The 13,332-nt window shown below is 37.7% G+C and overlaps 1 protein-coding gene across 1 annotated transcript in view; it reads right to left on the bottom strand.

Moving 5' to 3' along the window:
* MED8 (mediator complex subunit 8) overlaps positions 1-13,332 on the bottom strand; it is a 151,414-nt gene that overhangs the window by 72,743 nt on the left and 65,339 nt on the right. The gene's annotated exons all lie outside the window — the stretch shown is intronic.

Raw genomic sequence — 13,332 nt, 5'->3', positions numbered from 1 at the left:
CGTTACATTTCTTCTCAGTAAAAGAGGCAAGGAAGCAATATTAGGGTACAAACTGGTAAATGAAAGAATCAATTAAGGCATTGTGTGCAGCAAGACCATTCAATTCACAATGGTTCAGACCTATTCACCTACTTCAGAAAAAATTGAAAAACATTCAAAGGCAAAACTGAAGAAACCATATAACATAATGTACACAACACACACACATTTAACTTGCATATCAAAAATCAGAGCTATAGTATGTGCAAGAAGATGGTTTAACATCAAAAGTATAAGGCAGGGTGGCATGCTGTTTCTGTTATTTAAAATATACATAGACCAAGTTAAGGAATGGTACAAAACCTGATATTTAAATAGGAGATACAAAGGTAGGTTATTTTATCTATGCACAATGACATGATCCTCAAATATATTTTGAGGATAATGATTTATGGTGTTGTTACACTTTTTGGACATCCTTCATGTGGATCATCTTCAAGGCTGGTACGGCAATATTTAAACTCAGCAGCCCATTTCTTAATTGTCAAAAAATGAAGGAGAAAAGTGCCCATAAACTTTTATGAACTGAATGAATTTCTTTTGGTGTTAAACCTTCTTTTACGAAGAATTTAATTTTATAACCTCACGATACTCAATTTTATCCATTTCAAGGGATACAGACAACACTTTTGCCCCAGAACAGCTGTATAAAACAAACTACTTGATAGAATAACTTGCAATTTCACATAGATGCTTATGAAAGATGTACCAACTTAGAAAAAAAAAATCTTGCCGATAGTGTTGCCATCTATGGTTGAGGCCAAGAACTTTTCAGACCACCCCTTAACAAATCCAAGTCGACTCTCACCAATAAACATTACTCTCATCTGCCCAATGCTGTATATGGTATATCACTAATTTCTCCAAGATCTTAACAACTACTGATGAAACACAAACTGGTGGTCTATATTTTGACACTTCCAGTCTACTACCCTTATACAATGGCACTATTTTACCCTCTTTTAACTCCTTGGGTACCTTTCCCTTAGCCATACTTTCATTGAAAAGCCAGGCCAACGAAGCTGTCAGTTCTTTAGCACATTCTCTCAAAACCCGTGGCAAAATTCCATCAGTCCCAGTACTTTATTGACATCCAGAGTATTCAGTATTTGAAACACACTCCTCTTGCACTTCTAATCCTCGAACCTGTCCTATGCATCTAGTATTAAAACCTACTTCTCCAGGATGAAATACCCCAATGAAGTGTTCACTGAACAACTCCACTATGTCCTTTGCATCAATCATTCTATTCCCATTTTAATCCAACAATGTCATTCTTCCACAATCATTTCTCCTCCTATTGGCGACATCATAGCTAAAAAATTCCTTAGGATTTTCTTTGGATCTCAGGGCCGATCTCTACTATATTCCAATTTTGCTTTTCTTACTAATACTAGTCACTCTCCTGGACTGAGTCTTATATTCCTCATGCATCTGCTCTCTACCCCTCTCCTTATATCTCTTCCACAACCTCTTTTTAATCAGCAGTTCCTGTTTGATATTGTTTGTCATCCACTTTACACCAAATCGTGTCCTCTTCTTCACTTATAGTATACAGCTTACTATTGCTGTTAATAAATATTCCTTCACAATTTCCCAAACACTAATGATATCTCACCTTCTAATTCCTCCCTCCATGAAACTGACCCAAGTTGATATCTAAGACTATTATAATCTCCTGCCTTATAATTCCACATACATTCCTTTCTCTTTAATACTCCTGCATGTTTATTCATCTTCCAAGTCAAAACCACATGGTCACACTCCCCAACTGGGGGCAGAAATGCCATCTCAGTTATAAACAGCTCTTCTGATGCTATGACCAAATCCCAAACTCTTGAACCTCATGTTCCTTCTACTACATATTGCTTAAGACATTTGTCTCTCAAGAATTCTAGAAATTCCATTCCCTTATTACCATATGCAGTTTCCACTTCCCAATTTATACTGCTGTAGTTAAAATTTCCCATAATAATCATTCTTTTTACACTTTTTACACAAGTTCAACTGTCTAAACATCTCCTGCTCCTCACCTTCTATGCTCCCTGGCTTGTAGCAACACCATACTAAACATCCTGTCTCGCCCATCTCTACCTTACACCATATGCTTTCAAAACCATTAGTGCCACTGCACTCCAAATCCTCCACTTTGAGAGGACATAAGTAATCAATTATCATAAGCAGTACTCCACCACCACATTTTCCCTTCCTCTTGTCTTGTCATATGTCATCTCCTTCCAGGAGGTTGACTACCATGAGCTTCTACCATGTATGGTTTTGTGCTTCTCTTTTGCATTCTTCATAGGACAAAAAGGTCCAGTCCTTAATATTTCCCATCCAATCTGTTCTTTGTCTTCCTCTTCTTCTTTTTCATTGTATCATTCCTTCTAGAAGTGTTTTTTTCCCTTCCTATCCTGTCAAAAAATGCTGTACCCTGCTACTTCTATTCCTGTTAGTATATCATCTTCCATCTTATCAACCACATCTCAGAGATCCCAACAATCATTGGACTGATGCTATCAACACCACTAATTCATCTCCTTTATTCCACATACTCCTGGTATTAGCATAAAGAATAAAAATATCACCCTATCATTATCCCCTCCAGACCCATTGGATTCAGTATTAACTGATGTATTCCCCCTTCTCCCAAGCACCTATTCCCACAAGAGGTCACCCCTGCTACCATCCAACCTGATAATTCTAGTTTCTCCAACCTGTAGAAAAATGGTGTACCCTGCTACTTCTATTCCTGATAGTATATCATCTTCTGTCAACCACATCTCAGAGATCCCAATAATCTTTGGACCAGCTGATGCCATCAGCACCACCAATTCATCTCCTTTATTACAGATACTACTAGTTTCCCTGCACTGACACACTAACTCGTTTGGAGAGCTTGCATTTAGAGGAAAATATAGGCATCTCTCCAGATGCCTATTTTCTTCCTCATTTAAATGCAAGTGGTCTCTCGCATACAGTTCCTTTCTGTCCTCAAATGCTTTCCAAGCATCCACTCCAAGCCTCTCTTTTGAAACATTCTGGCTATCATACCATTCATTATTAATACTCTTCTCCTCAGCTCTTCATTATCATACCTGGTCAACACACATACAATCTTCCCTCTCTGAGTCTTTCTTCTGTACAACCTCAAGCATGAACCTCAGATCTCTTGCCACCTGATTCACACTGCCTCTCAAGTCATTCATACCCACCATCACAATCATCTTATCTCATCTCATCCACCCTGCTTAATTGAAATTGCCACACTTTCTATCATTCCTCCAGGCATACTCCTCAGGCATTCTACCTTGCACACCATGGAGTCTCCATACAGTTATATGGTGTATTTTTCTTTTTTTTAATACTTATTTCACATATGATAGGTACAAAAAACTACAGCACAGCAGTGCTGTGTGCAAGCTGCAGATAAGGATAGAGAGAAGAAATCTACTGACATTTTTCTTAAAGAGCTGGAGGTTGAAGTTGTTAGAAAACACATGGGGAGAGCCATTCCAGAAGACAAAGATGGATGTATTAAATGAGGAAGAAGAGAGGTAGTTTCAATGTTTGCGGTTTTATCAAAAGTGATGTTACAAGTGAGTGAGTGGGCAGCTGCTACTGCTGCTGCTCTTGTTTTAACAGGCTCAACAGTAAGTGGAGAATGATGTTTGCCAATTTACTGGAGTAGTGACCATGGAAATGCCTTTAGATGAGACACAAAGTTGATCCATTGCATCTGTGAGAGGCTGAAATGAGTCTGTGAGGGAAGGGCCATCTATTATCTGAATTGCTCTCCCATGGACAGCATCAATAATTTTTAGGAGCATCATCCCAAATGTGTGAACAGCATTCTAAAGATGGGTGGAGTTAGGATTTACATAGGTTTAGTAGCTAGGTAAGTAAAATAGTTTCTTGAGCAGAAAATTATGCCTAGTTTTTTAGAGGCTAAGGGGAAATATTGATATGATGTGCTGGTGCCTGGAGAGACTGGAGGTAAATATCAGTCCAATGAGAGAGAGAGCTGATCCTGTCTGGTGATGTGTGTATTATTGAAGAAAAGGGAAGGTGAGCTGACATCCCTTCTGAGAGAGAAAAAGCAGGACTGTGATTTGGGGGCATTGAAGGTGAACAGGTAATCCTTACCCAAATGAAGTATGGTATGGATATCAATGTTTAAGGCACTGGCTGCAGATGACCATGATGTTAGGTATGCCTGAGAACTACTACATGGGTTGACAAAGGAGTAGGATGAATGGAATGGTGTCAACAAAGCTGTGGATAGGACTGGTGGTGATTGAGAGTATGTTATGTATGTATAAGAGAAAGAGGGAGGGTAATAGAACAGAACCCCAAGATACTCCTGCATTGGTGGCAGAGCTCGAAAAAAAAGAGTTTGGGCAGATAGACCAAAGGAAGGCAGCTGGCCAGACAGGCAGGACACCTTGGATTCTTTTATATCTCACCTTAATAGCCAACATCACAAACATGATTTCCCAGAAAAAAAATCAAATAACTGTTACTTTTTCTTGACACATTAGTCACTCACCTTCCAGATGGTTTACTATCTTTTTCTATTTATAGAAAGCTGACACACAATCTATATAAACAATCACATCATCATCCAGCCCAACAGCATGGAATTCTAAAAACACTTACACACAGAGACAGGGCTATTTGTTTAAATGATGCAACTGTTTCCAAAGAACTCAACTATCTTTGCCATATTTTCCTAGCCAATGGCCACAGCTCCCATAAAATGGATAAAATACTACATGGCCCACCCCATTCCCCCCACCTCGCTAGACATTTAAGAACAAAACACTACTATTCCTATTCATTATATCAAAGGTACATCTGAAAAGATAGCGATGAAGCATTAAAAAATATAACCTTTCACACCACATGTCAGATTAGCAACCTTGATCCACTCTCTTAAAGACAAACTCTGCTAACATACCCTGAAATGTACAAAGGTCCCTGTGACTCAGTCTACTACGGACAGACAGGAGGATCTGTTTAACGTCTGCCTTCAAGAACATAAGAAATATATTTGTCACAATTATTATGGCAAGTCTGGACTGACAGACCACACACTGGACACCCCTTCACACAGAATTATATGGGAAAAAATCAATGTGCTATACAGAAGTTGTTACAGGCCAGTAAGACTATTTTTTGAGTTAGCAATGGCTATGAAGCATTCTCCGTAACTTTAACAAGCATAGCTGCATTAATCTGCCAAAAATCTAGGAGACTGTCATTTTAAGATTGACTACTACTCAATACATCTTTCATTCGACGTTAGAGGATACCAAATCAGAACTTGAGATCTTATGTTGGTTACAATTTGAATTGCTTCACTTACTCAATGTCATATGTAAGCTGCAATATGTTGTTTTACTCTGAAGATGCTAGTTTGAAATCCCATAAAATATAAGGCAATTAATAATACACATCCTTTTATAATTTAGTTTTGTTTGATGTTTTAATACCATTAAAATTAGTTATGAATAATGTCCAACACCTAAGCCTGTAAACCAGGTAAGTTATCAGGTGGCACATGGTGGTAGGACTGTGTTTGAAAAGCTCTAAAAGCTAAGTTGTTTGGTTTTAAAAAAATAACATTATCACTTAAAAATTAAGATAGAATTACTGTATTGTGGAGTTAATTAGTTTAGGTTAAAAATTTTTGTTTTTAATATTGTTAATTTAGTCTTTTGCACGGTAAGTTATGTAGCGTAGCACATGGCACTGATGTGAAGCAGAACAACGGCATCCAAGTTGTCATAGTTTAAAGAATTTAATCAGAGACTTTGTGCAGTGCAATATCTGTGAAATGGATGCATTACTGAAGGCAGCTGGCATTTGGTTTAAAAGCGATAGCAGTGGGAAAGTTTGCAGAAAATGCTATGAGAGTGAGGATCAAAAGTGTGTCTCAGGTCGCGAGATTGAAGTTGTGGATGGAACTCTGAATACGATTGAAAATGTGTGTGATGTAATGGCAAATAGCATTGAGAGTGAGAATAAATGTGACATGATTGGGAGAGAGAGAGAGTAAAAGTGTTGAACAAAAGAATAGCATGACTGATATAAAGAATGAAGAGTTGGCTGCAATGAGGGAGATAGCTCAGTTGCATGGAGTGATACACAGGGCAAAGTGGGAGCTGGAGTGAATGCAAAAATGTCTGGTAAATGAATCAGCTGATAACAGAAAGACAGAAGGTGCGAGATAAGAAAAATGAGGACTTGACCAAGAGAGAAAGAAAAATCAAGGAGAAAAATCAATCATAAAAAGTATGATTGATGAGTTTGACAAAATTGTGCTTTCTGTGTGTGAAATTTAATGTTTTAGTGAGGCTATTAGAGCACAAAAGGGTATGGTGAAAGAAATTATCATAGTGGCTGAAATGAATGATGTAAAAGGAGAAAAGTACAGCATAAGACAGGGCATGAAAGAATTACTAGAAGAAACAAAAGAAAAGAGTGAGAGAGTTAAGTCAGTGAGTCTGTTGCCACAGTATGACAGAGTAGAGCTGAGAAGGACAGCCATAATAATGAATGACTCGATGGTTATGCAGGAGTGGTGTGGAGTGAGTTTGATGGGCAAAAGGACTTATACAAGGATGGTTTGCATTTGAATGGATCTGGGGTTCAGAGACTGGAAAAAGTGTTGTTGAGTAAAGTGAAAGTGAATGTACAGAATCAGGGAAACTAGAGCTTCTGGGAGGGAGGGGGGGGTAAGCTGTAGAGTGGTTATGCAGACATCAGTGAGGCAGTTGAGTGTAAGAATGTGTATAATATGCCTAAGTTAGTATAAGTGTTGAACAAAAGAATAGCATGACTGATATAAAGAATGAAGAGTTGGCTGCAATGAGGGAGATAGCTCAGTTGCATGGAGTGATACACAGGGCAAAGTGGGAGCTGGAGTGAATGCAAAAATGTCTGGTAAATGAATCAGCTGATAACAGAAAGACAGAAGGTGCGAGATAAGAAAAATGAGGACTTGACCAAGAGAGAAAGAAAAATCAAGGAGAAAAATCAATCATAAAAAGTATGATTGATGAGTTTGACAAAATTGTGCTTTCTGTGTGTGAAAATTAATGTTTTAGTGAGGCTATTAGAGCACAAAAGGGTATGGTGAAAGAAATTATCATAGTGGCTGAAATGAATGATGTAAAAGGAGAAAAGTACAGCATAAGACAGGGCATGAAAGAATTACTAGAAGAAACAAAAGAAAAGAGTGAGAGAGTTAAGTCAGTGAGTCTGTTGCCACAGTATGACAGAGTAGAGCTGAGAAGGACAGCCATAATAATGAATGACTCGATGGTTATGCAGGAGTGGTGTGGAGTGAGTTTGATGGGCAAAAGGACTTATACAAGGATGGTTTGCATTTGAATGGATCTGGGGTTCAGAGACTGGAAAAAGTGTTGTTGAGTAAAGTGAAAGTGAATGTACAGAATCAGGGAAACTAGAGCTTCTGGGAGGGAGGGGGGGGTAAGCTGTAGAGTGGTTATGCAGACATCAGTGAGGCAGTTGAGTGTAAGAATGTGTATAATATGCCTAAGTTAGTATAAAGTGTCAAGATAGTGGTGAACCTAAGGGGCTTTTGCACTTTATGTACACTAATGTCAGGAGAATTCAATATAAGCAGGAGGAATTTCTGGCATTGGTTGGCTCATTCTGGCCGAAGGTTATTGGCATTAACGAGATGTGGCTGACAGAAGATGATACAGTTAGCGGGATATAATGTGAAGGGTATAGTGTTCAGGGAGGATAGAGAGAAAAGAATGGGAGAGAGAGGCATGTTATTGATGATAGCTGTTGAACCACAACCAAAAGAGTAGAAGTTCAACTGTAGGCCAGTGAAAATAGCACATTTGAGGCTATCTGGTGTGAGACTGAGGCCAACAGAACAAATATACATTTGGATGCTGCTATAGACCAGGAGATGAAAAAGGTGATGAAGATAGTATGCATCTGCAAATAGATAGGTAATTATTATTAGAGATTGGAAGGAGGAGAGGAGACATGGGAGGAAGGAAATGGATTTTATGCAGTTACTAAGGAGTATACTAGGGGTTTGAGAGTGTTTGATCAAGTAATTGCATCTAAGAATTTGTCTATTACAAATAAGACCACATTGCCACCAGTGAGAGTGATCATATGGTCTTGACCTGAGAGGTGGCCAAATGTGTAGAATTTTCAGTTAAGAAGGGATATATGTGGAATTACAGGGCAGGTAATTATGACAAGCTTAGGAGATTGCTTTTAATCGGTGCCATGGTGTGTAAAACTGCAAGGGCTGGATGTTGATAGTGCATGGGAAGTAGTAAAGGAGTGTTTGGGAGAGGTAATAGCAAACTGCATACCTATAGTCAGGAGAGTAAATCAAGAAGGAGTTAAATGGATGAATATTATCATCAAACTGGAGCTGAAAAAAAAAAAAAAAAAAGAAGAAACAATTGTGGAGAGAATTTAAGGAGAGAGAGGTGACTTACAGGCACATGAACAGTACAAGGCACAGGCGAGAAGGGCAACTAGTGTGGTGAAAAAGGCAAAAGCAGATTATGAAAAGAAGTTAGCAATGCAGGCTAAAGAGAGTTCTTTTGATATGCTGCAAGTAAAAGAAAGAATGTATATGGCAGAATGATTTTAAGGAATACCGATGGTAGAGAGGATGAAATAGTAGAATTACTAAGTCAACACTTTGCAAGAGTATATCATTCAGGTGGTGATATTGCAGGAATGAGAAAGCCAAAGACTTATAAAGGAACTGAAGTAAAAGAAATGGAGGTGCAAAGCATATTACAGAACCTTAATGTGAATACAGCTGTGGGATTGGATGGTATACCAGCTCGAGTTTTATGTGAAGTGGTGAGGGAATTGTCAGTGCCCGAGAGGGTTGAAAGAGGAGGAAATGGTTCCATTGCATAAAGGAGGCTCCAAGACTGATGTAGGAGATTACCGACTGATCAACATATCAGGAGTTTGTTGTCAAAGTATTGGAGAAGCTGGTCAAGGGCAAAATGCGGGAATGGATAGATGGAAATGGGATACTGTATGGGGAGAGAAGCAACATGCTTTTGCAAAGGGTAGGTCATCCTCAGTAACTTGCTCACGTTAGAGTGACAGCTGAGTTGTATAAAGGTAATATGTTTACAGTGATACTGCTGGGCTTATGCAAAGGCCTTTGACAGGATACTACGTGGAATTCTAATCAGTAAACTGCAGCACATGGGGATGGATATTGGATTGGTGAGATGGATAGGAGGGTGGTTGATGGAGAGAGATATCAGAGAGAGTAGTTTATTTAGGAGTAGAGTCCAAAAGAAGACCTGTGACTAGTTGCATGCCACAATGTTCTGTTCTTGAACTGCTACTGTTTAATTTGTTCATTAATGATAAAGGAAAGGATCTGGGAGGAACTGTTCAGTTATTTGCCAATGATGCAAAGTTGGATAGAGCAATAGTTAATACAAAAAAAAAAAAAAAAAAAAAAAAAAAAAAAAAAAACCAGCTAACGCCTTTTATTCCCTTATAGGGAGTAGGCGAGGCCGTTATACCCTATCTAGCTTTTGGAGACTTAGTGGGCAGTTCAATCTCCACCAGTAGCCAATCAGAGATAGCTGGCCCATGTCTATAACTAATTATAGCAGCCACCGATGAAGAAGCTGGCAAACAAGTGCCACCATCTCTTGGTACCTAATCCTAACAAGATATGTTACTGTCTGAAATAATGTGGGTGCTGCAGTCGATTTTCTTGAGTTTTTAGACAAAGTGTAAAGTTATGCACTTTGGGGTGAAAAGATTACCAGCTGTATACCACACTGGTGGAACTGTACTCCAAGAAATTGACGAAGCCAGAGACTTGGGAGTGTTAGTGGATAGGGAGTTAAAGTTTAGCCACATAGCAAAAGTGGCTAAAACAGCTCATCAGATCACTTGGTTAGTGAAGAATACTTTGACGAGCAGAGACAAGCAGGCTATTGTTCCTCTTTATCAAGCCTTGATAAGACTCCATCTTGACTACTGTGTGCAGATCTGGGCACAAGAGTCGAGTGACCAAGATGGTAGCAGATCTATGGAATGAGCCTTACGAGAACAAGTTGAAGAATTGTAGGTTACAGAAACTGGTTGACAGGTGGAAAAGGGCTGATATGATTCAGACATACAAATTACTAAGAGGGTTTTTATGAGATTAATTCAGAAGAAATTGTTCAGAACAGGTGTGTTGATGGGAGAACTAGGGACCATCCATGGAAACTGAGTAAGAGTGTGGTTAGCAAGAGTGTCAGAACTAGGTTTTTTGCTTGGAGAGTAGCAAATAAGTGGAATAGGTTGCCACATTCTGTTGTGGGTACCATGATTGTGAATGAGTTCAAAGCAAAGTATGACAGATACTATGCAAATGTTGGATATTTCTTGACATGATGTTTAGGGCCTCCCTTGATGAGTCTAAGGACTCCTTGGAGTTGCCTGTAATAATAATAATAATACTCCTAAATAAATCCAGTACAAGTCTGCAGGATTCCCTAACTAAATTGAATAAATTCTATTGATTTTCAATGTTATTGATGATAGATAACCCACAATGATAAAGTAATATTTATTAACTTATTTGCTGATATTTCTCTGGTATTATATCCAGCATCTTCACACACAAAAAGAGTGTCACAGTATGAGAAACAATAACAATTTGGTATAATAGTGGACTAGTTTAAAAATAAATTATAGCAGACAACACAAAGAACTGAAGTCCTAATTAGGTGCCATCTATATTGAAAAAAAGAAAGAAAACAAATATTAATTAGATCTTAAAATTACTGTTTTCCAGATTTTTGGTAAATTTATACAGCAATTTTTGATGAGGTTTGGAGTATGTTTTAAAGCTTCTATTGATTCCAAAAACAATCTCTCTGACTTATGACTTCTATGCAGCACTTTTGTTTTCTTCCAATTGATCCTGTGTGAAGTGGTATCCAAGGCATGGTCTGCTAGACCTGACTTAACAAAACAATATTGCCGGATGTATTTTTTATGTTCACCGAACAGATGTCAACAGTTCTTTTTGTATGTCCATAGTAAGCCTGGTCACAAGAACAGGGTACTTTATAAACTCCTGGATGTGATAAAGAAGAGAGTTTGTCCTTAGGTGAACGGATGAGAGTTGCCAATTTGACGTAAGGTTTAAATACAGTACGTAGCTGATATTTATTGATAACTCTAGATATCTTTTCAGATGTGCCCTGACAGCTTCCAGATGGTTCCTTATATTTTTCTGTTTATAGAAAACACACGCATACAGGATTTGCACAAACAGACCCGCCATCATCCAGCTCAACTGTATGTTGTATCAATGCAAATCCCACAGCTGGATTTGCATTGATATTCAGCAATATCATTAGTACCTCCAATTAATCAATCTCTGTTCTCACATCAGTACCTGTCACCTCTGCAACAGCAATATTCTCATTTGGATGACATATACTTGCAAGTGGTTAGTTACTCAGTAGCTCAACTATTTCATCTACCTGTATCACCTCTCTACCATTAGCACTCATTAAAGTTATCCTTCCATAATCATTCTTCCTCCTACCTGCAACATAGCGAAATAACTCTTTGGGATGTCCTTTGGTCCGCTTAACTAATTTCTTCTCATAATCTAATTATTTTCTTTCCTTACCATAATGGTCACCTTTCATGCTGGATTCTGGTTCATGAGCTTGCTGATCACTTTAGTCTGTGTAGCTTAGTGGAAGTTGGCCGCATGTAGTAAAAGTTAGGGTTCAATTCTAGTTGCCAACTAGAGTAACATTTTCTAAGCCTTTTCTTGTGTGTGTGTGTGTGTGTGTGTGTGTGTGGGTAGAGTGGTTTTAGCACTCTTGAAAGATAAGTAATTTTTTTCATATTTTAGTTGATAACATTACGTTAACTTATTGTAGGTTTAGTTTTAAATGGGTGTGTCATTGACTGAGCTTTTTAGTAAGTAAACCTTGCATTTTATTTATTTATTTTTGGTTTAAATACGATATTGATGGTATGGGAACAATGCATGGTAGAATGATGACGGCAAAGACCATATTTTCAGGTCATTTGAATTTGCAGGATTTTGTGCAGTGCAGCGCGCAAGTGTGTGTGTGTGTGTGTGTGTCTGAAATGTATTCTTCAAGAAAATTAAAGGATATGTCAACGGTGGGCAAACTGCAACTCCCGAGACAATATTAGTTTTCATTGCCATTTTTCCTAAACTTTTATATTAATAATCTATAGTAGTATAGTATGTAACAATATTAGAATATTATATTTCATAAATGCTTTGAAGATAAGTAAAAAACTGATACAGGTAACCCTCATATAACGCGGTCTACAAATTTTAGCAACCCTTGTTCAACACGGTACTTATACAATGCAGTTTCAATAAAAACATGGTCTGCAAATTGCAGTAATCCTTTATCTTTTCATATATTTTTCACCACACAAATTAAAAATCAAATTTTATCTTCGTTAAATGTGCGTCTGCCCGTATTGCACATGTAGTGATAAGTAGCGAATTTATATTAGGGGAAATACCCTGTAGCACACACATGTACGTCAATTGTTTACCATTGAAAGTGTTAATTATTGTTGAAAGTTGTCTTCGTTTTCTACCAAGAAAGCGCATTAAAAATAATAAGTGTTAATCTCAAGCTGAGCACTTTATATTTTCTGGAATAAATAAAAGGAATAAATTTTACATAAATAAAAGAAATACATACAATATGTATTCCTTTTTTTATGTAAAAAAATTATTTTTATAGTAATGACCACATAGAGAGCTTTTGCAATATAGCTGAAAATGAATTTAAATTAGGAGGGTCTAGTACAATTAATAGATGACATCGAACCAAATGGTGGGGAAAGTTCTGCCGAAGATTGTGATGAATCTGTTAAAAAATTCAGTTTAAAGAAATTAGCAGAAGGATTGGACTTGGCAAAGTTAGGAAGCTATTTTACGGATAATGATCCCTCAATGGAGCACTCCGGAAAATTCACGAGACAGTCGGATATTTATTTAGCTCCATATTATGAACTTAACAAAAAATTGCAGCATATTGTTAAACAAGGTCTTATTACTGATGTCTTGATAACTAAACCAGCCGAAATATGCAATGAGAATTATACAAATAATGTCCAAGAGATTTCAAGTGATGACGACGTCCGGCCACTCGTAAATAAAGAACATCTATGAAATGTTCATTTTGAAGACAGTGATGACGTTTAAAATATGCACTTTATTATGTGCAATGAAGT

The sequence above is a fragment of the Typopeltis vanoorti genome, chromosome 25 (assembly GCF_054136105.1).
Source record: "Typopeltis vanoorti isolate ZY-2024b chromosome 25, IOZ_Tvanoo_1.0, whole genome shotgun sequence".
In the NCBI taxonomy this organism is placed as follows: Eukaryota; Metazoa; Arthropoda; class Arachnida; order Uropygi; family Thelyphonidae; genus Typopeltis; species Typopeltis vanoorti.
This window is presented reverse-complemented; position numbering and strand designations above follow the sequence as displayed.